At 39.9% G+C, this 26,578-nt stretch overlaps 1 long non-coding RNA gene across 2 annotated transcripts in view; it reads left to right on the top strand.

Moving 5' to 3' along the window:
* LOC131411232 (uncharacterized) overlaps positions 1-26,578 on the top strand; it is a 78,197-nt gene that overhangs the window by 24,304 nt on the left and 27,315 nt on the right. The window contains exon 3 of one of the 2 annotated variants that reach the window (XR_009221522.1): positions 4,679-4,785. This is a non-coding gene — a long non-coding RNA (uncharacterized LOC131411232). Of the gene's footprint in view, positions 1-4,678; positions 5,257-26,578 lie in introns of those variants that run through there. The other variant, XR_009221521.1, reaches the window with a different exon arrangement.

Here is a 26,578-nt window from a genome sequence, read left to right on the forward strand (position 1 = left end):
GGTAAACTAACTTGCCCAAGGTCACACAGATGCTAAAGGCAGAACTGGGGCTCTAATCAGATTCCTTTCTCTCACTCGTATTTTATAGGTGTTGGCTTCTTTCTGGATACTCGCTCCTCCTTCCACTGCTCCGATGAGGTTCACCCTCCGGGGTAACTGGAAGGGACAGGCAGTTCCGTCTAAGCAGTAGGCAGCTGTAGGGGCTCCAATCACAGCCATCTTCCACAGACCACCAGGAGGAGGGGCTCTGTTTTCCCCAGTGCAGCCCCTTCCAGGGAACAACGAAGACAGCTAGAACAAGAGAGGCGACACGGATGCGCAAACCCTTGACTTACTGTCTCAGTAAGGGCTGGGGTAGCAGCCCAGCCGTGGCTGAGACAGGCAGCAGGCATGGCACCCAGAAGCACTGTAGCCACAGACCCAATAACTCCTTGAACACACAACCCAAGTCTATCCCCTCTGACTCTCATCTTCCTTGCTGCATAAACCCCTCTATGTTGCCTTTGCCAAATTCCCCTCAAGATGGAGCTAACCTAATCAGGTTTTCACATCTCTCCTGAATACTAATGTATTGATTTCCATAAGCATTACCTCTTCATAATATGGTTTACATGAGGAAAATGCCCACAATGCCAACTCAGAGTGGTGCAGGCACAGTTAAGTCTTTGCAGAAACCTGGGCTCAACTTGGTTGGACCTTAAGTATCCACTCAACTCATTGCTAGGGTACAAGTATACTGAAACAGGGCAGACCCTTCCTCTACGTCCCGTTGGCCAGATTTATCTTCTTGTCAAAGATGCTTCCACTCAAAATCCCTAGCCCAATCTACTTTATTATCATTAATTCAACATGAAACTAAAATTAAGAACTGAGCTCTCAAGGTCTTTCATAAGACTGATCACACCCACGTGTGAGTTCTAATCCTTAAACTGTGCTTCTGCTTTAACCCGTCGCAGTTCCCCCACCAGCCTTGACACAATCCCTCCAATACAATGTTGTCCACTCCTCATCAACACTATATGAGATTTTCTATTTGAACTTGACATCAGAAGTATTGAAAAATTCCAAGGCACATATTAAATTGGGCTCAAAGGACTGGTAGTTCAGTGAAGTTCTCAGTGTCAGTGGATTTTTGTACATCTGCGTGATGCCAAGACTAAGCTTTGATCATACGGCCTCAAAGACCTTCACAGTCTGCTTTCTCTCTGCATAGCCCTAAGAATTATTTAAATTTTTTTGCGACATTCCTCCTCAAAATCATTCAAAGATTCCAATTTGGTGGTTCGCCTCAAGCTTACACATACTTCCAGAGAGCCCTCATTTGGGAGCAATATTTTAATATACCATCCTTTCTGATCAGTACCACAAGCCTCTCCACTACACGCCTCCACTAGATAAAATTGTCACTTAAGTACAAGCAAAGTGGACTGGCATGCCCTCAGCAAACAACAGATAATGAACTGAACACTGCTGAGATTGTCAATATAGTCTTTTAAAAAATTATAATTACAATTTCCATTAGAAGCACACAAGCCCTCTTTGCCAAATTGAAAAGGACAAAACTAGTACAAAGAGAATTTCCATGTTTTTGAAAGGTCTTTATGAACAACAGGACTTTTTTTTTTTAATTATTTTTTAAAAATTTTGGCACTACCCCTTGAAACAAGTTAAAAGACAAAATAGGCTAAAATGTGAGGCCTGTAACCAGGGTGCTCGGTCAGTGGGTTCCTTGCTAACATAGCCCCAGAATCCTAATTCTGTCGCATTACTCTTGCCTTTCACGTCTGGAGAATTTTCCTTTGATTAACCCCCTTGCAGTATGGGACTCCACAGGATGCTAAGCAGGCTTGGAACCTGAGATCACTAACGACAGAGCATTCCCACGGGCAGGTCTTCACGAAGAGTGGGCAGACTAGCCCAGTTGAGGGCTCTCTTCTCAAGGAGCTCCAGGATCTAACCATCCAAAAGAGGGGCTAGGAGGAACAAGAAGCCCAGTCTGGAAGACACCCAGATAGAGCTATTTTCTTCTCCCAACACAAACTCAAAACAGGTGCATCGCTTTTATTTTTTATTTCCACTCTCTGAACTTTCTGCTTATATACACAATGACTAAATTTAACCACTAATCCAACCAAATGGTTGACAATTAAGTCAATCACTATTATTATTGATTGCATAACAATAACCACAGAGGAGTTTAAAAGTTACCCCCACCCCGCTGGAGCCCCAGGGGCCCAGAAGCCTTACGCAGGCGTCTGGGGGAAGCAGAAGGAAGGGATTTTTTCGTAATCTTGTAAGGAATCGGGCTTCCAGGCAGCTCACTTTGTAAGCTGTTCACTTTGTAAACACACTGAGTCGATCAGCTGGCCGGCCAGGCTCACTGGTATCCTTTCTCGAAGGGTGGGGAGATCCAGTACAAGGAAGGAGAATTTGTTTCAGGAGCTACACCAGGCAACGTTCAGTTAAGAGGAAATAGACACAAGTACCACGGCCTAAAGGAAGTGGTGAGGGTGAGCAAACGGCTTCCCGGCCAGTCCTTTCCAAACAAGATCCTGTTTCCCTTTTCAAAGTACTAATGATCAGCCACACACACCCCTCCACACACACACGCACATTTTCTCAAGTCACCAGCTATCCTATTCTACCAAATGATAATCACTACCTTATACAGAGCACCAAGCTAGGTGTTTCCCAAATTTTATCTCATTTAAATCTCACAGCACCCCCAGAAGGTAAATGTTTTTCCCTCCCTTTCACAGATGAGGAGCATGGAAACCGAGTTTCAGAGAGGTTAAGCATCTTGCCCAAGTTTGCAGTTAGGAAGCTGGGAAGGTGAGACTTAGATCAAGGTGTTTCTGGTTCCAAAGCCGCCTCTAACCAGTTAGGTCTAATGTAAAGAAAAACCGTCTAGGAAAACCTTATACCACTATACTTCACTTTTTATAATTTCTTATCATCGTAATATTACATCATGAAAGAAAAGGTGTAAGCCAAAAATAGCATTTTTTTAAGTGCTCAAAATACTCACAACATAAATTTGCATCCACAAACCATGAGCTGTGAGTCCTAATTGATGCAAAAGCTTGTAGCTCCTGATTTCTTGACCAAAACATCTTCAAGGATGTTTCTGAATTTAAGGGAAGAGATACCATTCCAACTGCTGCGTTTCAGAGGCAGTGAGAAGATTATCTATTCCTTTTTTTTTTTTTTTGCTGAGGAAGATTGGCCCTGGGCTAACATCTGTGCCCATCTTCCTCTAATTTGTATGTGGGATGCCTGCTACAGCATGGCTTGATAAGCGGTGCATAGGTCCACACCCAGGATCTGAACCTGCAAACCCCGGTCTGCCAAAGTCGAGCATGTGAACTTAACCTCTACGCCACCAGGCCAGCCCCTCTATTCCTTTTTAACAAAGAAAACAAGAAAACAAACAAAAAAAAAAACCTCCTCCTTATGTACCTAAAATTTATTTAATCCTTAATAGCTGCAAAACAGGTAACATCAGTAATATATACATATAAAATCATTCAGACTAAGCTATGAATGATGGAGCTCATAACCTTTCCTGGAAGCCCAACTTTGAGATGAACCAGGGGCCTAGAAGAGTTGTTCTCAAACTTGAGCATCGCTCAGAATCACCTGGAGAGCTTGTTGAACGCAGCCTGTGGGCTCTGCCCCCATGACTGATTCAGTCCATCTGCCATGGGACTAGAGAATTTACATTCCAGAAAGTTTCTAGGTGTTGCTGGTGTTGCTGTCTTGGGACCATACTTTAAGAGCTGCTGCTGTACAACTGAGGCAAATAGAAGCAGAAGTCTTAACAGAAGCTGCTCAAATCGTAGCTAAATAGATTTTTAAAAAGTAATTTGAAAAATACTACTTCCTCACCTTGAAACACTTCAGGCTTCACCAGGAGTTAAAGGGAGATAGGGGATGGCTCATTTAGTCAAGAATGGAAATGAACTAAAATTCAGAAGCTTAGATTTCTCTGGGCATGAGTGTGTTTTGGGTTGTGCTGTGTTTACTCTTGGAAAAATGTGCCATCCTCTTTTTATTCTCAAAGGGCTTTAAATGCTTATTAAAAAATGTTCTTTGAAATCAAATAACTCTTTAAAGGTTGTGTTTTGGTGATTTGATTGTAAATGAATGAAAAGCATATGGATTAAGTCACACATGGTTTTAAAGAATTAGAGGCAAAAGTGTCTAAGGAGACACATTGAGCATTTACCAAATTCAAATGTTTGAGAGGAAAAGTCACAGGATGAGAAAATAAGCTGACTTTATTCTCATTGGAAGGCTAACATACTTGTATGTAAATAACTGCATGTTAAGAATTTGAGCATCACCATGAGGTGTCTGCATTTATCATTTCTGCCAAGGTTCTAACATAACCTCTTATAGTATTCCACTTTAAGCTAACCCCAAATGCACAATTATAAAGAAATTGTACTCTGAAATGGAAGTTTCAAGTAAGATAATAATATTTTGCCTTCAAACCATGGCTGAGATTCAGCACCTAAGATGGCCATTGTATTATCACAAGTTAATTATCTACATATACAAAACATATGTGGTAAAGAATATTTTTAGGTCTTAATTAATATTTGTTCTCTTGGAGATTTACTTTTTCCTCTCCCAAAGCACATTCTAGAACAATGCTTTCCTGTGCTTATTGCAGAGTGAAGGGATAAGGCACTGCAGAAAAGACTCAAGGGAGGATCTACTTGGCTTTGTGTTCAAAAACAATGAATTCAGGAGAACCAAGAGAAATGAAAAACGTTCAAGGTTAGGGGTTTGAACATGCGTGTTTCTAGGGCTGTGGGGAAGGAAATGGAAGAAATGTAAGTAGTGGGCAGAGTGGCCAGGCTAAGAGGCTGGACCTGAAAGACACAGAGACAGAAATGCGGGGCCCATTATGAAACGGAGTCCGCATCTGGGCTGCACTTGAGTGAACGCTAAACGTGACCTTTCCTCCATCACCACATCATCATTCCTTTCACGGCAGTTAAAGCCCTTTTGTGGGTGGTGTTCTTACATTACTGATTTATTCCTTCTGCTTATTTTTCATGGTCAGTCTTCCCAGAAACTCGTCTGTGTCATTAAAGTTACTATGTTATTAATGTTTCCAAAGAACCAGATTTCAGTTTTGATGATCATCTCTGTTTGGTTGTTACTGCTTGTTTGCTTGCTTGATTTTTATGTCATCTGTATTATTCCCTTTCTTCTGCCATTTTTGTGTTTCTTCTGTATTCTTTTCCTAGCTTTATGAGTTGATTAATATCTTTAGGTTAATTTTTTAAAGAAATGCATCTTAGGCTATAAATCTCCCTCTGAGTGCTGCTATAGCTGTATCTCACTAATTTTCACATGCACTAGTTGTATTATCATTTATTATAATTATTTCAAAATTTCAATTTATATTTTCTCTTTAACCCTTAGTTTACTTAGAATTATGTTTTCCCAGGTTTCAAATGTGTAATAATTGTTTGAAATTTTTTTGTTACTGGTTTATAATCTAAGGGTCTTTTGGATAAGAAATAGGATCTCTATGAAATTAGTTAGTTGGGCAATTTTTATATATGTTCCACCTTGTTCTTGGGAAAAAAAATATGTTCTCTCTAACCTTTGATCTCAGTGGTATCTAAATCAAACTTGTTAATCATATCATTAAATTTTTCTATATAGTTATTAAATTTTGCCTTATTAATATATTATTTGTGACATCCCACACATCCTATATGTAAGCAGTTGTATTACTTTCTGCCTTATCTGTCCTATATCTCTATTTGCATATGCAAGCAGATACATATGTTTTCTTATTTCCTCTTTCTTTTACACAAAAGATAGCATTCTATATATACATTTATGTGCTTTGATTTTTTCATTTAATAATATATCCTAAAAGGCACTCTATATGAGTTCATAGGCTTGCTCTTTATCATTTTTGTTTTTATTATTTTATTGAGGTCATAATGATTCATAACATTGTGTAATTTCAGGTGTACATTATTATGTATAAGTGTCTGTATAAACTACATCGTGCTCACCACCAATAGTCTAGTTTTTATCCATCACCATACCTATGTGCCCCTTTACCCCTTTCACTCACTCCCTCACCCCCTTCCCCTCTGGTAACCACTAATCTGTTCTCTTTATACATGTGTTTGTTTATCTACCACATATGAGTGAAATCATATGGTATTTGTCTCTCTCTGTCTGGATTATTTTTCTTAACATAATACCCTCAAGGTGCATCCATGTTGTTGCAAATGGGATGATTTTGTCTTGTTTTATGGCTGAGTAGTATTCCATTGTATATATTTACCACATCTTCTTTATCCAATCCTCAGTTGATGGGTACTTGGGTTGCTTCCACATCTTGGCTATTGTGAATAATGCTGCAATGAACACAGGAGTGCATAGATCTCTTTGTATTGTTGATTTTGTGTTCTTTGGATAAATTAGCCAGTAGTGGGATAGCTGGACCTCATGGTATTTCTATTTTTAATTTTTTGAGAAATCTCCATACTGTTTTCCATAGTGGCTGCACCAGTTTGCATTCCCACCAGCAGTGAATGAGGGTTCCCTTTTCTCCACATCCTCTCTAACATTTGTTATTTTTGTCTCGTTAATTATAGCCATTCGGACAGGTGTAAGGTGATATCTCATTGTAGATTTGATTTGCATTTCCTTAATAATTAGTAATGTTGAAGATCTTTTGATGTGCCTGTTGGCCATCTGTATATTTTCTTTGGAAAAACATCTCTTCATATCCTCTGCCCATTTTTTGATTGGGTTTTTTGTTGTTGTTGAGTTTTATGAGTTCTTTATATCTTTTGGAAATTAACCCCTTTTTGGACGTATGATTTTCAAATATTTTCTCCCAGTTTACAGGTTGTCTTTTCATTTTGTTCATGATTTCCTTAGCCTTGCAGAAGCTTTTTAGTCTGGCAATGAACTCTCTCAGTTTTTGTTTATCTGGGAAAGCTTTTATTTCTCCATCATACGTGAAGGATAGCTTCACTGGATAGAGTATTCTTGGCTGAAAGGTTTTGTCTTTCAGTATTTTGAATATATCATTCCATTCTCTCCTAGCCTGTGAGGTTTCTGCTGAGAAATCTGCTGAAAGCCTGATAGGAGTTCCTTTGAAGGTTATTTTCTTCTGCCTTGCTTCCCTTAATATTTTTTCTTTGTCATTGGCTTTTGCTGGTTTTAATATATATGCCTTGGAGAAGGTCTTTTTGCATTGATGTAATTAGGAGTTCTATTGGCTTCATGTACTTGTAAGTCCAGTTCCTTCCCCAGTTTTGGGAAGTTCTCAGCTATTATTTCTTTGAACAAGCTCTCTGCTGCTTTCTCCCATTCTTCTCTCTCTGGAATACCTATAATCATAATATTGCTTTTCCTAATTGAGTCGGATATGTCTTGAAAAATTTCTTCATTTTTTTTTTAATCTTAGTTCTCTCTCCTCCCCTACCTGAAGCATTTCTATATTTCTGTCCTCTAATTCACTAACTCTGTCCTCCTTAACATCAGCTCTATATTTTATGGTTTCTAGATTATTTTTTATCTCATTAATTGTGTTCTTCATATCCAGAATTTCTGTTTGGTTTTTTTTTTTAGAGTTTCGATCTCTTTGGTGAAGTATTCCTTCTGCTCATTAATTTTATTCCTGAGCTCATTGAACTGTCTTTCTGAGTTTTCTTGTAACTCATTGAGTTTCTTTATGACAACTATTTTGAATTCTCTGTCATTTAGATTGTAAGTTTCTGTGACTTCAGGGTTGATTTCTGGAGACTTGTCATTTTCCTTCTGCTCTGAAGCATTACTGTAGTTCTTCATGGTGCTTGATGAACTGATTCTATGCCGGTGCATTTGTGGTAGTATCAGGTAGTATCAGGCAGATTCCACCTGCCACCACTGGGGGAGAGCAGGAGCTGTGTTTTCTGGTCCTGCCCTGTCTGCTGGAAGTGGTGTGGGCAGGGTTGCTCTGTGTTTGCATGCTGGCTACAGCCATTCTACAGGTTGCACTCGCGTGGGCAGGGCTTCCGTTCACACACCATAGGCAGAGCCTCTGTGCCCGGCAGACTGATCACTTTTGCACAGGTGGGGCCACTGTGCTCAGCAGGGGACTAGCCGAGCTGCTGCACTAGGCAGGAGGGGTGCATATGCAGGGGCTGAGCTGCCAGTCGGTGGGTCCTGCAGATTGCTGTGTTCCATGGGCAGGGCACCTTCTGAGTGAGTGGGGCACCTTCTCACCTGTGCTGTGCTCAGCAGGTGGGTGCCTTCACGGGGGCTGAGCCATCACCACTCAGTATAGAGCATTCCCACCAGTGGGGTGGGCACAGCATCGTGGGCACTCCTGTCAGCGGGGCTACAACTCTGAAAGCATTCGAGAATGGGCCAGGCTGCTCCTGCGCCCTCTTATGGTCGTGCTGACTACTGTGTGAGGATCCCCAACTGGGCTCGCTGCTGCTGGGGAGGGGGAACACAAGGGGTGCACTCACCTAGTTCCACTGCCTCCCAGGGATCCAATCCACCTACCTTCAAATGCACGGCTGCATGGACCTCTCGCACTTTCTGTTCAGCTGTTGCGGGCATCCTCTGCTGGTTAATGAATGTCCATTTAGTTGTAACCTTGAGGGGAGAGACAAAGGGAACAACTCACTCCACCATGATGCTGATGTCACTCTCCATTTATCTTTTTTTACAGCTACATAGCACTCCATTGTGCAAATATACCATAATTTAGTCAACCAGTCTCTAATGTATGGGCATTTAGGTTGGTTATAATATCTCAAATTTATAAATAGTGCTTCAATGAATAATTTTGTGCATATATATTTTCATATTTTGGGAGGTGTATCTTTAGTGTAAATTCCTGGAAGTGAGGTTGCCAGGTCAAAGAGGAGACACATATGTAATTTTGTTAGATGTTGGCAAATCCCCCTTCATAGAGGATGCACCATTATTGCATTCTCATCTGCAAAGAATGAGAGCAGCTTGCCAACAGTCTTACCAACAGAATATTCTGTGAAGCTTTTAAATTTTTGCCAACCTGGTAGGTAAGAAATGTTATCTCAGTATAGTTTTGATTTGCATTTCTCTGATTATGAGTAAAATTGAACATATTTTCAGATGTTTGAGAGCCATTTTATATCATTTTTGTGAATTTTCAGTTCATATCTCTTGCTCATTTTTCAATTGAATAGTTGGTCTTTTTTCCTTGTGTTTTTTTTTTTTTTTAATGTTATTAGGGTTGTCCGCACTTTATTTGTGGTACATTTGCTGATATTTTTTTCACAACTTGTCTCTTGTCTTTTGATTTTGATAGTGATGCTTTTTTATGAAATTTTTTTTTTTAATTTTGTCAAATTTATCAATCTTTTCTTTTGTTGCATCAGGATTTTAAGTCATATTTAGAAGACCTTCCCCTCTGCATGGGGTATGTAGAGAGTAATTTAGACGTTCTCTTCCAGTTTCATTTTTCACGTTTAGATCTCTGATCCATTTGATGCTTATTCTTGAGTACGGTGTGAGGACTAGATCTAACAAATTTTTTTTTTCAAATGACTATCCAGTTGTCCCAATACCATTTATTTAAAAATCCATTCCTGCCCCAGCAATTTCAGATACTACCTTTATCCTGTGATAAATTTCTATATGTACCTGGGTAGGTTTTGAATTTGCTATTCTATTTCATTGATCTGAATGTTCATGCACCTCAGTACCTCATTGTTGTAATTATTGGTTACCTTAATTATTGAAAACTCTTTTACAGTGAGCCATTGTGGTCCCTCCCCCTCCCCCACTGACCCACAGCACTTCCTTTTCAGTGTTTATTAGCTATTCTTATGTGTTTCTTTTTCTATATAAATTTTAGTTTTGATTTGATCACCTCCAGGTAAAAAGCTTGATGGTATGTTTGTTGGGATCACCAATGTATAAATTAACTTAAGGAGAATGATACTGAGATGTCTTATATGAGAACAAGGATGTTCATTTGTACTATTTAGGAGTACTTTATAATTTCCGTGTAAGTTTTGCACATTTCTTATTTATTCCTAAGCATTTTATCTTTTATTCTTTTTGCTATTGTAAATGAGTATTCTCTTCCACTATAACTCCTAAATAATTATTTGTGTATCTGAGAGCTATTTCTTTTAGTCTGTTAATTTTATATCCTGCTACCTTGTTAAATTCTTTTAATGCTTTAAGTTAGTTTTATATTGGTTCTCTAGGGTTTTTTTTAAGTATACTATCTGCAAATAGTTGTTTCTTCTTTTCCAATTATTATATCTCTGATTGTTTTCCTTTGTCTAATTACTTTGGCCTCTACTTCCAACACAATGTTAAATATCTCTGGTGATGGTGGGTTTACCTGCATGTTTCTGGCCTCTGTGAGAATACAAATTTTAGGATTTAAGTATAGATTTTTTTATTATATTAAGGAAGTATCCATTTATTCCTATTTTCTCAAGTGTTTTTATTAGAATGGAATTTTGTCAAAGGCTATTTTCAGCAGCTATGGAAATATTCATATGATTTTTTTTCTCTTGAGATCTATTATATAGTGAATCATACTAATAGATTTTCTTAATATTGAATCATTTTGGATTCTTGATAAAAGTTACACTTGGTCATAGCTTATTGTTTCCTTAATGTGATGGAGTCCAATCACTAATATTTTATTCAGGATTTTTGCATCAATATTCACAAGTGGTGTAGTATCACTGTATTTATCATGCTTAGGTGTCAATATTATACTCACTTCATTTAAAGAATTTGGATGTTTTTCCTCATTTTCTTTATTTTCTATACTTTAAAACAATTTATGAAGCATTTGGGTTTGTCTAACCCTTGAGGTTTTGGCACATTTCCCCTGTGAAAACTTTTGGGTCTGGTGTTTTCTTGTATGTTAGTTTCATAATAACTTTCTCTATCTCTCCTATGAATATTGATCTATTTAAACTTTCTTTTTCTACTAGGATCAATTTTAGTAACTTTAATTATTCTCTATTATCAGTGTGTAATGTTTGATACATATCCAAGAGATTGCTTCATTGATTATGTTTTTTAGCTCTTCTATATTTTTATCTTTTTTTGTCCACTTGATCTACCTTGTATTGTGAGTAGTGTATTGAAAAGTCTTATTACTTTTTTGCCTTGGTAAGTAGTGGGACGAATTGTGTCTCCCAAAAAGATATGTTGAAGTTCTAACCCCCTGTACCTATGAATATGACCCAATTTGTAAATAGGGTCTCTGCAGATGTAATTAGCCAAGGATCTCCAGATGAAATCATCCTGGATTTAGAGTGAGCTGTAAATCCACTGACTAGTGACTTTATAGGAGAAAAGACAAAGAGGTTTGGACACAGACACATGGAGAGACACAGAGAGAAGAAGGCCATGTGACAAGAAAGACAGAGATTGGCATGAGGCAGCTATAAGCCAAGGATTGCCAAGAGACACCGGAAGCTAAGAAGAGGCAGAAAGGATCCTTCTCTAGAGGCTTCAGAGGGAGCATGGTCGGCTAACACCTTGATTTCAGACTTCTGGCACCAGAATGGTGAGAGAGTAAATTTCTGTTATTTTAAGCCACGAAGTTTGCAGTAATTTATTATGGCATCCGTAAGAAACTAAAACAGCACTTACACTGTAACTCAACTGGATAGAAAATCCTTGTCTCTTATTTTCTTTTCTTGAGTTTCTTGAAAATGCTGCTCAACTATACCTTGATTTGTTTTGATAAATATGATGCCAATTTAATTCTTATGTTTATAAATAATTTGGACCTAAAGATTTTTAGTTTGTCTTTGAGTCTAGTCATTTGACTAGAATAAGTCGCAGAGTTCATTGTTTCAAATCAGTTTTCCCAGATTCACCATGGGCCCTTTCAATATTGAGATTTCTGTGTTTCTCTCATTTCCATAAATGGTTTAAGTTTTCTATATTAGTTCTATTTTGTTGCTACGTTTTATTTTATTTTTTCAGTGACTCCAATTATACTTGATTTGTATTTTTGTTGTTTTTCATTTAATCACTTTTGCTGGCCCTTTTACTTTCTTCTTTTTATTATTTTCTCTTGTTTGTTTTCCTATCTTTTAAAAATGCCTCATATTATATTGTCATTTAAGACTATTCTCCATTGAGCATCTTATAATTTAATCTTAATTTCTGAGATCGTTTATTTTTCCTTTATTTTCTTTCCCAGTTGAAATCAACCCTCATTACATTTCCTACATTTTTCACCATTTCTGTTCTTCTTATTTGAATTTTTTATTCTAACTTGGTTTTTTTTAATAGTCCTAAATGCTTGCTTGATATTAAATTCACTGTAGCGTAATGTGTGATAGTTTTCTTCTACTTATTGCTTGATTCTTTGGGGGGAATTTTCATCAGTTGAAATATTTTGATTTTCATTCTCTATGTTTTTCTTACAGTGCCTTCCTATGGAGTTAGTCTGACTTTTCCTGTGTGCAGCATTAGGATTTCTGGTTCAAGATCACCCTCTTCTGTCAGTAGAGTGAAGTGCAGTTTCTTTAACAGGTGACATTATTGTCTGGGTGAAAGGGAAGAGTTGGTGTGTTTTCTTTTTCTTTTAATTTCTGTATGATTCTTAATTCTTCCCTCTTACGTATTTCCTTTCCTTCTCTGCCACTTCCTCAGGGAAAGTCTTTTCTCTATTTTCCCCTTTTCCCCCCAGAAACAATGCTCCTGTAAGGCTGTCACCTCGTTTCACTCACATTCAAGTCCCTTCTTTGTAGCTGCTGCTGTGAACTACTCCCAGACTTTGGTTCAACGTGTTAGCCGTCAATGTTAGACATTGCTTTCTTCAGTGGAATTTTGTATCTATGCTGCATCTATGCCCACCATGTTCCTCTCTCCCACCTTGGGTACCTACAAAATAGCAGTGGCAGTGGGAACTTTATTGGTAGCTCTGTTTGAATTGGTATTTATTTCTCTACTTATAGGTAATTTGAAGTTTGTGATGTTCTCTGTCTCCTAGAAATACTGTAGGCATAGGTCATGTATGACTCTTTGTGTTCCTGTTTTATTTTACAGTCTTGGGGGAGGGTTTGTAGAGCGGTCTGGATTTGCTGGTCATCGTTATCCTACAGCTAACCAAAATTCTCCATTATCTCTTGAAATATTTCCTCCTCTTTATTTCTTCTCTCCTTTTGGAACCTATATTATATGTGCCCTCATTCTGCCTTCTATGTCTCTTACTTTTTATTTGTATTTATATGATTTTTTCATTTACATTTTTTCATTTTTATTTTCCATCTTTTTGTCCCTGCTGTCTAATATTCTCAGATGAGTCTTGTAATTCATTAGTTCTTCCTTCAACTGTGTCTAGTCTAATGTTTAACACTCCCATGGAGAATTTTTTTCCCAAATTATCCTTTCATGAGCTTTAAAGGATAATAATATATGTACTTCATAATTCATAGGTATGTACTTGGAAATATTAAGAGTTTTAAAATGTTACAGTGCTTCAAACAGTTCCTGGTACATAGTAGGTACTCATTAAGTGTTTGCTATTGTTATTACATATTTAGGATTCTCAACTCTAGCTCTTGTTCCCATAGGGCCTTCACCCTACACTTCTCTTCCTCTGCAGATATCCAAATCCCAAACACCAGCCATTTAGACCAATATCCACTTGCCATAACCCCATCATCCAATTTGATTTCAACTTCCACACACCCCTGTAGCTTTCTGGAACCTCTTTTGGATCCTGGCTTTGTTGTGTGTCCAAAAATTCCTTTATTGTATTTTGTAATAACGGTAATAATAAAAACTAAAACGTTGATAGCACTCTTCATGGCCTCCGTTCAAAAGCCAAGATAACTGGCCTTTCCATCCACATTCCCTGAAGCGACACCCAGGACTTAGCTTGAAAGATGCCCGGTGGGATTTATATCTGTCCAAACTCCGAAAAGGTTCAGTTCCTGTCTTTCCTATCCATTTTAAATAATCTTTTTGCAACATCCTAGAACAGTCAAGGTTCCAAAGAAGAAGCTGATACTTCTGACAGCTAGCTGCATGGGGGTGGGGGACACTCCCACATCCATATGTGTAGAGGACCAGCTGAGGTACTTGGAGAACCACTGCTCTATACTATAATTTTTTTGCCCACTATACAAAAAAGAACTATATTAAGAAGGAAAAGCTTCGGGCTGGCCCCATGGCTTAGCGGTTAAGTGCGCGCGCTCCGCTGCTGGCTGCCCTGGTTCGGATCCCGGGCGCACACCGACGCACCGCTTGTCTGGCCATGCTGAGGCCGCGTCCCACATACAGCAACTAGAAGGATGTACAACTATGACATACAACTATCTACTGGGGCTTTGGGGGAAAAATAAATAAATAAAATTATAAAAAAAAAAAAAAAAGAAGGAAAAGCTTCACACAAATTCCCTTTAGGGAATTTATCTTATTATTTCTAAAAACTGAAAACAAATCATTGGAGCCAAATAATAAACAAAAGCAAATTGGCAACAATAGGAAGCAGGGAGAAAAGCGATGTAACAGGAAAGTAAGAGGAGACACCAGCTCCAACATCTTCTGGTGTAAGGATTAGAGAAAATTCATCACATCTATTGCTTGTCGACAACCTTTGCTATGAAAACTCTTTTTTAAGCCTATGAGTCAAAGGCAGCCAGGTTTCCTGCTAAAGAGGGAGCCTGCTATAATAATGCAGAGGATAAAGCGAGGAGTGAGAGGGACTGAGCACACTCTGGGCAAAGGGTGAGGAAGAAGGCAGAGCTGGAGGCCAGGGCTCCAAAGGAAACACTGGAGCTACATTAATCAGGTTGTTACAAGGTGACATGCAGAATAATATGAAAACTAGCAAAACTACCAAAAAGTATCCGTGGATTTTTGTGGAACCCGGTGAAAGGGCTGAGTTTTGCATCGAAGTTTGTATGATGCTGGAAAGGATCCCATGCAGACAAGGGAAAATTCCTACATCTGGGTTATGGTAGGAATTGAATCTCTTAAAAGGTTCTAGTAGGAATTGTGTCTCAAATGTTATAAAAATTTTAATGTATATGGTAGGAGGAAATAAATATGTTTTTCTGCAAGACAAGATGGAAAATCTAGAGAAACATCACAAAATGTTGTTGTTTAACCCGAGGCTCTTGTCATGGCTCCCCCAGTGGCTCCAGTTAGGGCCACCAGCTCTGAAACACCTTTGATAAGAATTGAAAGTATTGGTCCCATCTCCCAGGACCACCATCAGTAGGAATAGAATTCATACTTGCTAATCAGCCCAGCACTGTATTGCCTTAAGCAGTACAGGTGGCCACATCCAGATGAAATGCAGAAATCACACATCTCTTCTATTCCTGTGTGTTCTTGCGTAGTAATCTATAACTCTCCTGGCTATAAACTGTTCCTTCCTAGCAACAACATACCATGATTTCACTGGCCATTCTTATTCATTAATACCAGCTGTTTAGCAGTGCCTGAAGGTATCAGAAGAAATATGTGTAGATGTTTTTACCATATGGTTTTAAAAGCTGATGAAGCCCTTTCATGTAAAGCTGGGGTTGGCCAGGCACAAGGCGCACACAGCAAAGTCCTGCAAAGTGAAACCGAGATCAAGGCTTACTACAAAAGAAGAGTCCTTTTCTCCTTGTCACTTCTGACTTATGACCTTCTTTGTACCAAGGTACTGAGATTATCTAAAAATATCTCAGGCAGCATTACCACTGTGAATTTATAAACTGTGTTCCAAAGATTGCTCCTTACTGCGAGCATTAAACCTAAGGACAGAGGGTATAATAACTCTTTTGATAAAAATGAAATCTTTTGTCACAAGGTTGTTTCAGGTTGACAGTTACTTCCATTATAATTTATTTGAGAGCTGTGCACAACGATCAGGTTTTATCAGAGATGTTTCTATTACGTGGAATTTGTTCCGTTTTTCAGGAACTATTAAGCGCCTGTTCTGGCCCAGGCACTGTATTACGTGCTGAGGACACGATGGTGAATAAGTCAGACATGGTCCCTACCTGCACAAAACTTGCACTCCAGGGGAAACAAAGGCAAAATCACTGGTGTCAGTGCACCAAGTGTGATGAGAAGAGAAGAGGGCATGTATAACGGGTGGGCCTAGCCTAGTCTTCGGAGCCAGAGAAGGTCATAGCCTGGAGGAAGTGAGATTAAAACTAAGACTCCCTGGGGACAAAAGTGTTGGAGTTAGCTAGAAGGGTGGGGAGAGGAGCTTCACTGGAAAAGGGAATATGTACGTGGGCAGAAGCCCTGAGTAGCAAAGAGAATGCAAGTTCAAGTCACTTGCAAGTGATGAGCATGGCTGCAGCTGCGTGATCACATGAGAGATGAGTCTGGACAAGCGGACACTGCTCTGATCACAGCGAGGATATCGGACTTGATGCTAACGGCAGTGGGAAGTAATGGGAGCAGGAGAGTGACTGGATCAGATGCACGTTTTCCAAGGATCACTCCTTGGAAGACGAAGGAGAGGAAGGGCAGATAAGCGGCCGATGGTCTGGATGAGATGGTGGTTATGAGGATGTAGAGAAGCTCCGGTCCCCTGAGGTACAGGAGTGACGAACTGCTTTCACTTTGTCAGGCACTGGTTTCCCCATTCTGCGAAATATCTCCAGCCCCAAAACCACACTCGTTATTCATCCCATTCTCTCTGTGATAAGAAGGGCCTGCCAGGTATCAGAAGCCATGGCTGTTGACAATAAAGAGGGCCAGAGCCTCAGCTATAGCTGCCAGAGCAGATGGAATTGAAGTAGACCAATGCCAGGCCTCAAGGAACAGGGTTATATGATTTACTGTGGGGTCAGAATACAGGTGACAGCAGAGGAGAGGAGTGGATGGAACAAAGAATCACCAGTCACCCCCTTCACCTGGGCCCAAACAGTGATGAGAATGGCATTCAGTATGGTGTGCACCAAGAAAGCCCTCTAAAGCAGATTCCCTTCTGCGAGACAGGTCTGAAAGCTGTGCTGAATTCAATCACCTAAGAAACACTCTCTGCCACGAAGAGCTAAGATCAAAGAGCAGAAAACCAAATAAAAGCAATACCATAAGGTCCTCTGGAAGGCCATTTGACAGTGTGGCAGCTGGGTGTGGGAGCGAACCCAAGACTGGACTGAAGGCCTTACATTTGATGGAACTGCTGACTCTCCATAGGACTCAGAGGCCTAGACCCAGGCTATCACATGGTGTCATGCTAACAGTATTGATTAACGCTGAATGGCAAGATGAAATTACTAACAGAGTCCTGGAACGCAGTCAGCCTTCAAGGAGAGAAGCAATGTTCACCTGAACATCATCTTCTTGGACAAGACCGGTGGAAGCTGGCTGACAACAGGATATCCATGCAAATGTTTTAAAGTTGAAGACAGTTGATGTGAAACCGAAGAAATGTTTTGAATGTAAAATGAAACACAAATCAAATGAGGAAACTTATCCGTAGAGCAGCAGGAGAAATCCAAAGATGCCCCACACTTCTTCACTTAGAGAAGCTGAGGCGTTTTTGTTAACATCAGGATAGTAATTTTTTTTAAGAAAAGATCAACTTGATGCTGAATATGGCAGAAAAAGCGTTTTATAAAAAGACAACCCCAACTACTGAAGCTGCATTAACACAACAAAAAATTAAAAAACAATCATTGCACATTCACAGATAAAGACAACTCTCAAATGCATGCAGTGCGTAGAGGACAGTTAGCCAGAGTTTGGTGTTCTCAATCATTCTAGAACCATGAAAATGACCTCAGCCAGTGGTGTTTGCTCCTCACATGAAGTCAAGTCCTGAGTTAAAATAAAATCATGAAGTTTCTCCTCACATCTGAGGTCCCCAGCTCAGTTTAGACACCATCGAAAGCCCCATCAAAAGCACAAAATCCTTTGCTCTTGCCATTTCTTGGCCTAAAGATGGGCAATTGAAATTCCTTTACGGGTCAGGAAAAAGAGCCAAGTAGAGGCATTGCCTTCATGTTTTCTACTGGTTGAACTTAGGAGAATTTGCCACTCTACAGAATAGCTGTGGAGAACTGAAAATAGCTACAAATTTTTTACATCCTTCCCATCCAAGATAGGGTCTTGAACACCTCCCCCTAAATCTGGGCAGGCTCTGTGATTGCTCTGACCAACAGATCATAGGAGAAGTAATGCTGGACCAGTTTCCCCGCCAGAAGAACATCGCAGATCCTATAACACTTGCGCTGGGGGAAGCCAGACACCATGTAAGAAGTTCAACTTGCTGAGACTGCCATGCTCTGATTTCTCAGCTTGTCACTTGGAGAGGCTCCACGGAGAGAGAGATGCCTGGCCAGTCCCCAGCTGTTCCAACAAACCAGTCCAGGCACCCAGGCAAGGAGTGGGCAGCCATCTTGGACATTAGTCCAGTTGTGCCTTCAGATGACTCCAGCCCCATGTGACATCTGCCGGTAGCCATGTGAGAAACCCCCAGTGAGAACTGTCCAGCTGGGCATTCAACCCACTGAATCACGAGAAATAATAACAAATTGTTTTAAGGCACTGTTTGGAGTGGTTTGTTACAGGAATAGCATTTTGCCAAAAATCTCACTGCAATTTTCAAGAGTTAAATTCTACAGACTTGTGTTGTGAGGGTAGCCCCTAACCATAGGTAGCTATTTAAATTTGAATTAATTAAATTTAAATAACATCTAAAATTCAGCTTCTCAGTCACACTAGCCCCACTTCCAATTCACAACAGCCACAAATTGCCGGTGGTTACCATGCTGCATAGAGCAGATTATGGAACATTTCCATTATCAGAGAAAGTCCTATCAGACAGCACTGTTAGAGACCAAACAGGAAGTCTGTCCATGCTGCTCTGTAGAAGGAGGAGGCTGAGAGGGACACGTTGACAATGCATCTGTCTTCTCACACATAAAACTAACTCAAAGCATAGTTCTAAGACCTCCGTCTAACTGAACTGAGGAAAGAAATGAAAAGCCAGGTTCAAATATAAAATAAGGTTGATAAAACTTGTTTGATTTTTCTAAGCATGAGTCTTAAAAGAAGAAAACTTTTGTTAATCGCATCCCTCCAGCAGTAACCAGTTTCATTTCGTCACTGAACGTGGGAGATATTCTTAAAGGAAAAAAGTCATCTGAAGCTCAGCCTTGCACAGCTGAGGCAGGCATGCTGCTGGAATTGAATAGGACATGATGCGGAATTCATACAGGCTTTCGCCTGACAGAGAGTCATTAAGATAAATCAACTGGAAAAGAACAAGGATCCGGTGCCTTGGCACAGATCCCTAAAAAACGTTGCTTTTCATTATGAGATTCCCTTTGTTCCTTGTGGAAAATTCTGAAGCTACGTGGATGTATATGTGTATGTCTACATGGGAGAGCTACAGAGAAGAGACAGTGAGGCACGCAACCCAGTTACTCATATGTACATACACGGCTGTGTCTTTAGAAAGAGGATGCTTAAGAAGTCTTCTTCAATGCCTTTGGGGCAATTTGATGTTTTTTTAGGTAATTTTGATTTTTTTTAGGTAAAGATCAAGCTACACAATTTCAAAAGTGATGACTTTCTAATGCCATGTAAAATGAGAATAAAGTTTAAATCAAGTGTGACGTAAAGATTCAAGACACATGAGAATGTAGGATACGGGGTATTTCATTTTATCTTATGTGGGCCCAAAAGGAACTCCTGCCTGTGCTCCCCCTCAGTTTTTTGTCCTCAAGAATGCTGTTTATTCTCATACTCCAAAAAGCCTCAGCCACCAAAGGGAGGCATGCCTCTTCCTTACTGCTGGATGACGGGGAAGGGTGTACGTACAGCTGCATTTACAGAGAGCCTAGGACAAAAATAATGTCTGCAGAACGGTTCCAAGTCTGGCAATGTGACTCCCAGAACTAAAACTAAAGAGACATTTTTTCAATATAAAAGCCTAAAAATGCTACAATCATCCATATTTTCTAATGAGAAGCCCCTTTTGACTTCTTACATAACATACTTGCTACATGGAGCAGGGAATGGGGGGAGGACATGATGGAGGCCTGAACTCCCATCCCAGGAGCCGCAGAGACAAGGCATTGTGTGCAATTCATCACAATAATCAGCTAAACGTACATATGTACGTGCCATGGACTCTGACCTCTAAGGATCTGCTCACCCACTGTTTCCATGCAAAGGAACAGTTCCTGCAACAGGCATCCCAGAGGACAGTGAGCCACTCCAGTCACCTGAGCAAGGGAGCTGACTGGAATGATCTCAGGTCTGGGCTACAAGGGCCTTCTTATGGTTCTAGCTGAACACGAATACCATACTCACATACTCAAATCTTTCTTTTTTTTTCCTCTTGCCTACCTTGAAAGTTTGAAATTAGAAGAGGTATACATGATAGTCAAAGGAATTTTCCTGCAACTTTAAAAAATAATTTTTTAAACACATTTGAGCTTAAACCAGACATGGAAAATTTCAACCCAAAAGATTAAATTTGGAGAAAGTTACTAGCAGATGAGGACTAGAGTTATAATAGAAACCACATTGCAGACACCATTATATGAGTCATGACCAAAAATGTTGCTTTATATATATATAAATACTGTATGCTACAAATTTATTGAGATCAGATCTACACATTACCTTGAAAATGTCCACTAATGTTTGCAAAGCATTTTAACCTTCGTAAAAGAAAGATACTATCCTTTCCCATAGAAGGTACTCCACACAAATTTCTGACATTGAATTAAATTTGGATTTCATTATTTTAGATTTTATGATAACGTCACCACTGCTAGAATTAAGGTTATCTTTTCTAACTACAAAGAAAAGCTCTGATTTCCTTAAAGAGAGCCAGCAAGATGCTAGAGATGAAAGTGGGCACGTTTAGTTTAAAACCAATTTTTTTAATTTAATAAATTATTTGTGTACAAATACATGTTGCTGATAACAAATAACTGTAAACTGCCAAACAGACCAACATTCAGAGAATTTAGCTCTCAACTTTGTGGATTTTGAAACTTAAAGTCTCCTTCATAAGGAGGTGGGGCATGGAGTGGAGGGGCAAAAGGGTAGAGAGCAGTAAGACTGGTCATCAAAAAGCTTCTCATTCTGTTGGTGTCACCGGCACTGAGGGACTAAGAAAGAGCCATTTGCATCTAAAACAGAGACTCTGTTAACATACACCAGTCACGGACAGAAGCCATCATGCTCCACAGCCTGTCGGGGCCACAAACACGGGGATTTTTGTCCGTTTATTCACTGCTTTGTCCTCAGCAACTATAATAGTGACTAGCATCTAACTGGTGCTTAGTAAATATTTACTGAATTCTTTCAGGAATAATTAAATAACACCAGCTTTCTCATTTCACAAGGAACAGGGTTGAAGTTACTTTCACAGAAGGAATTTCCGGGGTGGGATTAATCATGACCTTAGAGATGTGTTTTGGTCCTTGGTAACTAGCGAGGAGGCAGCAACGACCCCAGCTGGAGGAGAGCTGAGCTAGAATCGGAGTAGACATCCTGGGTGGGACCTCCTGTAAGGTTTGCAGGACTGAGAGCAACAGTGTTGGCAAGGCCCTCCAGCTAGACACCACCAGGAAGGCTTCTGTAGTGTGCTGGGACCATTCACTCTATGCGACAAGGGAAGACAGTCATTATGGGGAACACGGCCCTTGCAGTAAAAGGGTTTAGAAGGGGGGCCAGCTGGATGGCGTAGGGGTTAAGTTCAGGTGCTCTGCTGTGGCTGCCGGGGGTTCCGGGTTCAGATTCTGGGTACGGACCTACACACCACTCATGCTCAGGCAGCGTCCCACATAGAGCAACTAGAAGGATGTACAACTAGGACATACAACTATCTACTGGGGCTTTGGGGAGAAAAAGGAAAAAAGGAGGAAGATTGGCAACAGATGTTAGCTCAGGGCCAATCTTCCTCAAAAAAAAAAGAGGGTTCAGAAAGGACTTATGGCATTGGGGCTTGCATTGAGTGATTTGGGGGACAGTTTCAGGAAGTGAGACTTTGCTCAGGAATTGGATGCTGTCAGGAAATGGGCATAATTTTACGTTTGGGAATCTTAATAATTCTTATCTAGAAAATGAGAAGAGAGTGGAACCTATGTTGTATTGTAAAGAAGCAGCAGTCTCTCATAATAACTAGGAAAGGGGATGTTTGGTCATTTTTCAGTTTGGAACATGTTCTTGTAGTCAGAACATGACTCCAGAGTGGTCCTGTTTCTGTCTTGCTCCATCACGGTCACAGAGCGACTTTGTCTGACGAGGGTGTTGTGTGAAATTGTCTCTGTTCCACCGAGAACACCCTGCCTGGCTGTAAGTACCAGGTCAGCTCCCAGCCGCCTGGAGCCAGCTCAGCTCTCGGATGTCTGGGCTGCTCTTCTTCTCAGGACAGATGGAGGCCCCATCTTTATCCTTAGATAAATCCTTTATCTAAGGATTTAAAAGTTACAACTCAACCCAAATGTTGAATAAAGCATGTTTTAACTTCCCATCTTTGCAAATACATTCATAACAACAAAACTGAAAAGATTGTGTAAAGGTATGGTTTTTATATGACTGAAAGTTGGCAAAATATTCTCAAAGACTGAATTTAACTACTATTCTGCATGTCTGAATGTTCTATTGATGAGTCAGTGATGTTTGTATGACTAATAAAAGAAAGACTTATATGGTTCATAAATTATTATGTATTTATTCATAAAATTTTCTTGCCTACATTTCAGCAAAATTACTAATTATGTTGTAATAGTAAAGATTTTTACATAATTTGTGTTCCACCAACAATAATAATCTAATAAATTTAAAGTGTAATGATATTCAAATATATAAAATTTGGATATATCTTCATCAAAAACAGGAATTAAAATTTTAAATTAAAATTATTTGTATACTTTTTCAAAAACAATACTTTTCTTCTAATATATTCAAAATTATTACAGAAATCAAAAGGCAAATGAAAAATTATTACGGAATATCAAAATATCAAATAAAAAGTATATAAAGATAAATTTTCATTATTTTAAAAATGTAAGTAAATCTTACTAAATATATTTATGAAAATCAAGTTATTTGTGATCCTACCTTCACTGTCCATCCCAGTTGCCAGTGTAAAGAGTTGCTGTCAGTCTTCACCAGTATCACGTCTAGACCTACAGATAGGAAATGTGACAGAAGTTGTGACGTTGAAAGAGATCTTAAGCAACCAAGTACAAACTGTTGGAAATACCTGTTAACTTCATTAGTGTCCCTGGACCCACAAGCTGAAGCAGGAAGAGAAGGAAGTGGACTCAGCACTGCTGGGAAACGGGACTTCATTATGCGGGAGCTGTTGCATTTATGCTGGCTAAAAGGCTGGTTTGCAGGAGGAAGGGTTTGATGAGCTAATTAATTTGTCTTTTCTCTTACCTAAGCATTTTTGCCATTCAAATCCTTCTGAGCTCACGAGGGTTTCTCTTCTTCTGAACGCCTAATCTGCAAGGCCTTGTGTAGTACAGGGGCACTCAATAAGTTACAGGCTTCGTGCCCTCCTCACCGAACCGCTGTGTTTGAGGTACAGCTGACCTTAAGTAAAGTCACTTTTACATCTCCTTATAGTCCATGGGATGTTTGTCATGGGGAAGACTAGCAAGTCAAAGGGTACTGGGGAAAAGGAGGGTGGGCCCCATTGTGGGCAGGCTCTGATGGAGAGGAGATTAAGGACTGTTGTTGGAGAGGAAGGGGCATGGCACCTCCACTGTGTCTTCAGGCAGTTTCCGCTGGTGACCAGCCACAGCAAAGGGGCCAGAGACACAGACGCAGTCCACTGAGCCCCACTCCCCGCCACCATCCATTACAGGGAGTCCCACATGAGACACAAACAAGGCTGGGGCTGCTTCCTAATCCAGGTTACTCCTGAATGTAAGAAAAACTCGTTTCTCTTTTAATTCTATAATGCCAACCAATTTTCACAATTCAGAACCCCCACCACCACCACATTCCTCCCAAATATGCAAAATTTTACTAGAAGCAGCCCCACTCCTGGGGAACACATTTTGACTCTGAGAGCCAGGCTTTCACTGGGTAGGGAGCTCCATTTACTGTAGACAGAATGAGATTCAAGGTCCATCAAACATCATTGGCCTGGTGACCTCCACTCCCCCTAGATCTTCTTTTATTAACCTTCCAAAGATTTAGAAGATAGATTCTATGCATCAGACATTGTCATCAGCTTCTGAAGTTGCAAAGATGACAGAACAGTCTCAGCCCCACGGAGTTCAGCAGAGTCTATCAGAAATGCTCACTCTCGCTACATGAAAAGTACCCACGCTTAAAAACCACAGAGCCACTCAGATCTCTGCCCTCACAGGAAACATTATCGTCTGTTGTAATCTGAAAAAAAATTGCATTAAGTAGAAGGGAAACCATTTTAATTCATCTTGGTGTTAATTTAATGGTTTATGAATTTGTGGAATTTATTCCTATTTAATGGTATTTTATACTCTCAAACTAGTAGCTGCTAGTTGATATTGTTTGGTGGCTTTACGCCACAGACATGCAGATGCTAATCTCAGATAACTCCCACATTAGAGCCCTGAGTTTATGATGGATCTATGCACTAGTCAGAGTTCTCCAGAAAAACAGAACCCATAGAATGTATATGTAAAGAAGGAGACTTAATAGAAGGAAATGGCTCATGCAACTATGGAGACTGGCAAGTCTAAATCTGCAGTGTGGGCCGGCAGGCTAGAGAATCAGGAGAGCCAATGGTGCAGATGAAGTCCAAAGGCAGTCTTCTGGAGAATTCCCTCTTGCTTGGGTAGGCTGGTCTTTTTCTTCCATTCAGGCCTTCTGCTGATTAGAGGAGGCCCACCCACATTATGGAGGACAGTCTGCTTACTCCAAATTCACTGCATTAAATGTTAATCTCATCCAAAACACCCTCCAAGTTGACACATAAAATTAACCATCACAGTCTATCACGGGATGGGTTTTTATAGATTTTTTTAAATTTAACTGTGTCATTTAGTCCTTATCATAATCCTCTGTAGTAGGTGTACTAACCATTCTCTTAATAGATGAAGACAATGAATCTTAGAGGTTCAGTAACTTGCTGAAGGTGACACAGCTAGTAAGTGGGGATACAGGGATTTGAAACCAAGTCTGTTCCAATTCAAAGACAGTGCTTTTGTCTAATCTACCCACACTGGGAAATGTCCTTGTTGATGTTCGCTATGCTAACATCAGGCAGACAGAGGTTTGCTCCTGGAAACCTGTGAGAAATGCTGTACAGTGCCAGTTCCTGCTCCACCCTTCCTCCTTAGGGCTGTGTGCTCAATTCTCCCCACATACCCACAGATGGGTAAAGTTACCAAACCTCAGGAGGCACCACTCCTATTTCGTGGATAGGCTAGAAGGCTCTGGAGATTAGGGAGAACAGAAGTAGAAAAGAAACCAACTCCACTATGAACTGGTACCTGCATGTCTACAATGTAAAACAGCTAGTCCTACAGACCACGCTGATTGTAAACCCTCAGATATCAGAATATTATCAATTGATGATTATGTAATTAAAACAGAGTCTTTTACAGTCATATCTCGCAGAATATCTCCCTAGCTAATGTTTTATGGTAGAACATCTTTTGGTTTTCAGTACCCAACCTTCATGGAACATATGTATCTTTCAGCACAACTTATTTTGGCTGATGTTTACATAGAAAGGATTTATATTTATATCCCTAAAATTCGTTGTCTTAGTCAGGGTTCTCCACAGAAACAGAACTAATAAGATACATACAGATATACATAAGAGAAGATTTATTACAATTGGCTCACTTGATTATGGAAGCCAAGAAGTTCCATGACCTGTTGTCTGCAAACTGAAGACACAGGAAAGCTGGTGGTGTTCAGTCTGAGTCTGAAGGCCTGAGAACCAGGAGGGCTGATGTCAGAGGGCAGAAGATGGATGTCTCCACTCAAAACAAGCAAATTCACCCTCCTCTGCCTTTTTGTTTTCTTCAGGCCCTCAAGGAATTGGATATGCCCACTTACATTGGTAAGGGCAATGTTCTTTACTCAGTCTACCAATTCAAATTCTAATCTCTTCCAGAAACACGCTCACAGACACACCCAGAATTCATATTTTACCGGCTATCTGGGCATCCCTTAGACCAGTCAAGTTGACACATAAAATTAACCATCGCACTCATTACAACACATTAAACAAAATTATATTTAGGAAAATTCTGCAATTCCAAATACAACTGTTAAAACGTCAGACTCTCCACAGACATTTTTAAAAGCTGCCTAGTAGGAACAGAGGGAAGGTCAATGTGTTATTGCCGGCAAAGCAACTGTTTATTAACCACTATTTTTAGTGGTTTGGTGATCAGGAAGCAATATTGTAAGCATTTTACCATCTACCACTTCTGTACATAGGTAATATACATAATTACCGTTTTAGTTCCATTTAAGGAAATTAGTGGGGAGGGAGTAGTATATCATACTTACATTTCTTATTTAAAGTAGTGGAGAATGAGCTCCAAGTCAGCATTCACTACACTGGACATGACGTTCAGAAATGAATTTCTGATGTTAAGAAGGTTGTGTGTCATTTTAT

This window comes from Diceros bicornis, chromosome 11, assembly GCF_020826845.1.
Source record: "Diceros bicornis minor isolate mBicDic1 chromosome 11, mDicBic1.mat.cur, whole genome shotgun sequence".
In the NCBI taxonomy this organism is placed as follows: domain Eukaryota; kingdom Metazoa; phylum Chordata; class Mammalia; order Perissodactyla; family Rhinocerotidae; genus Diceros; species Diceros bicornis.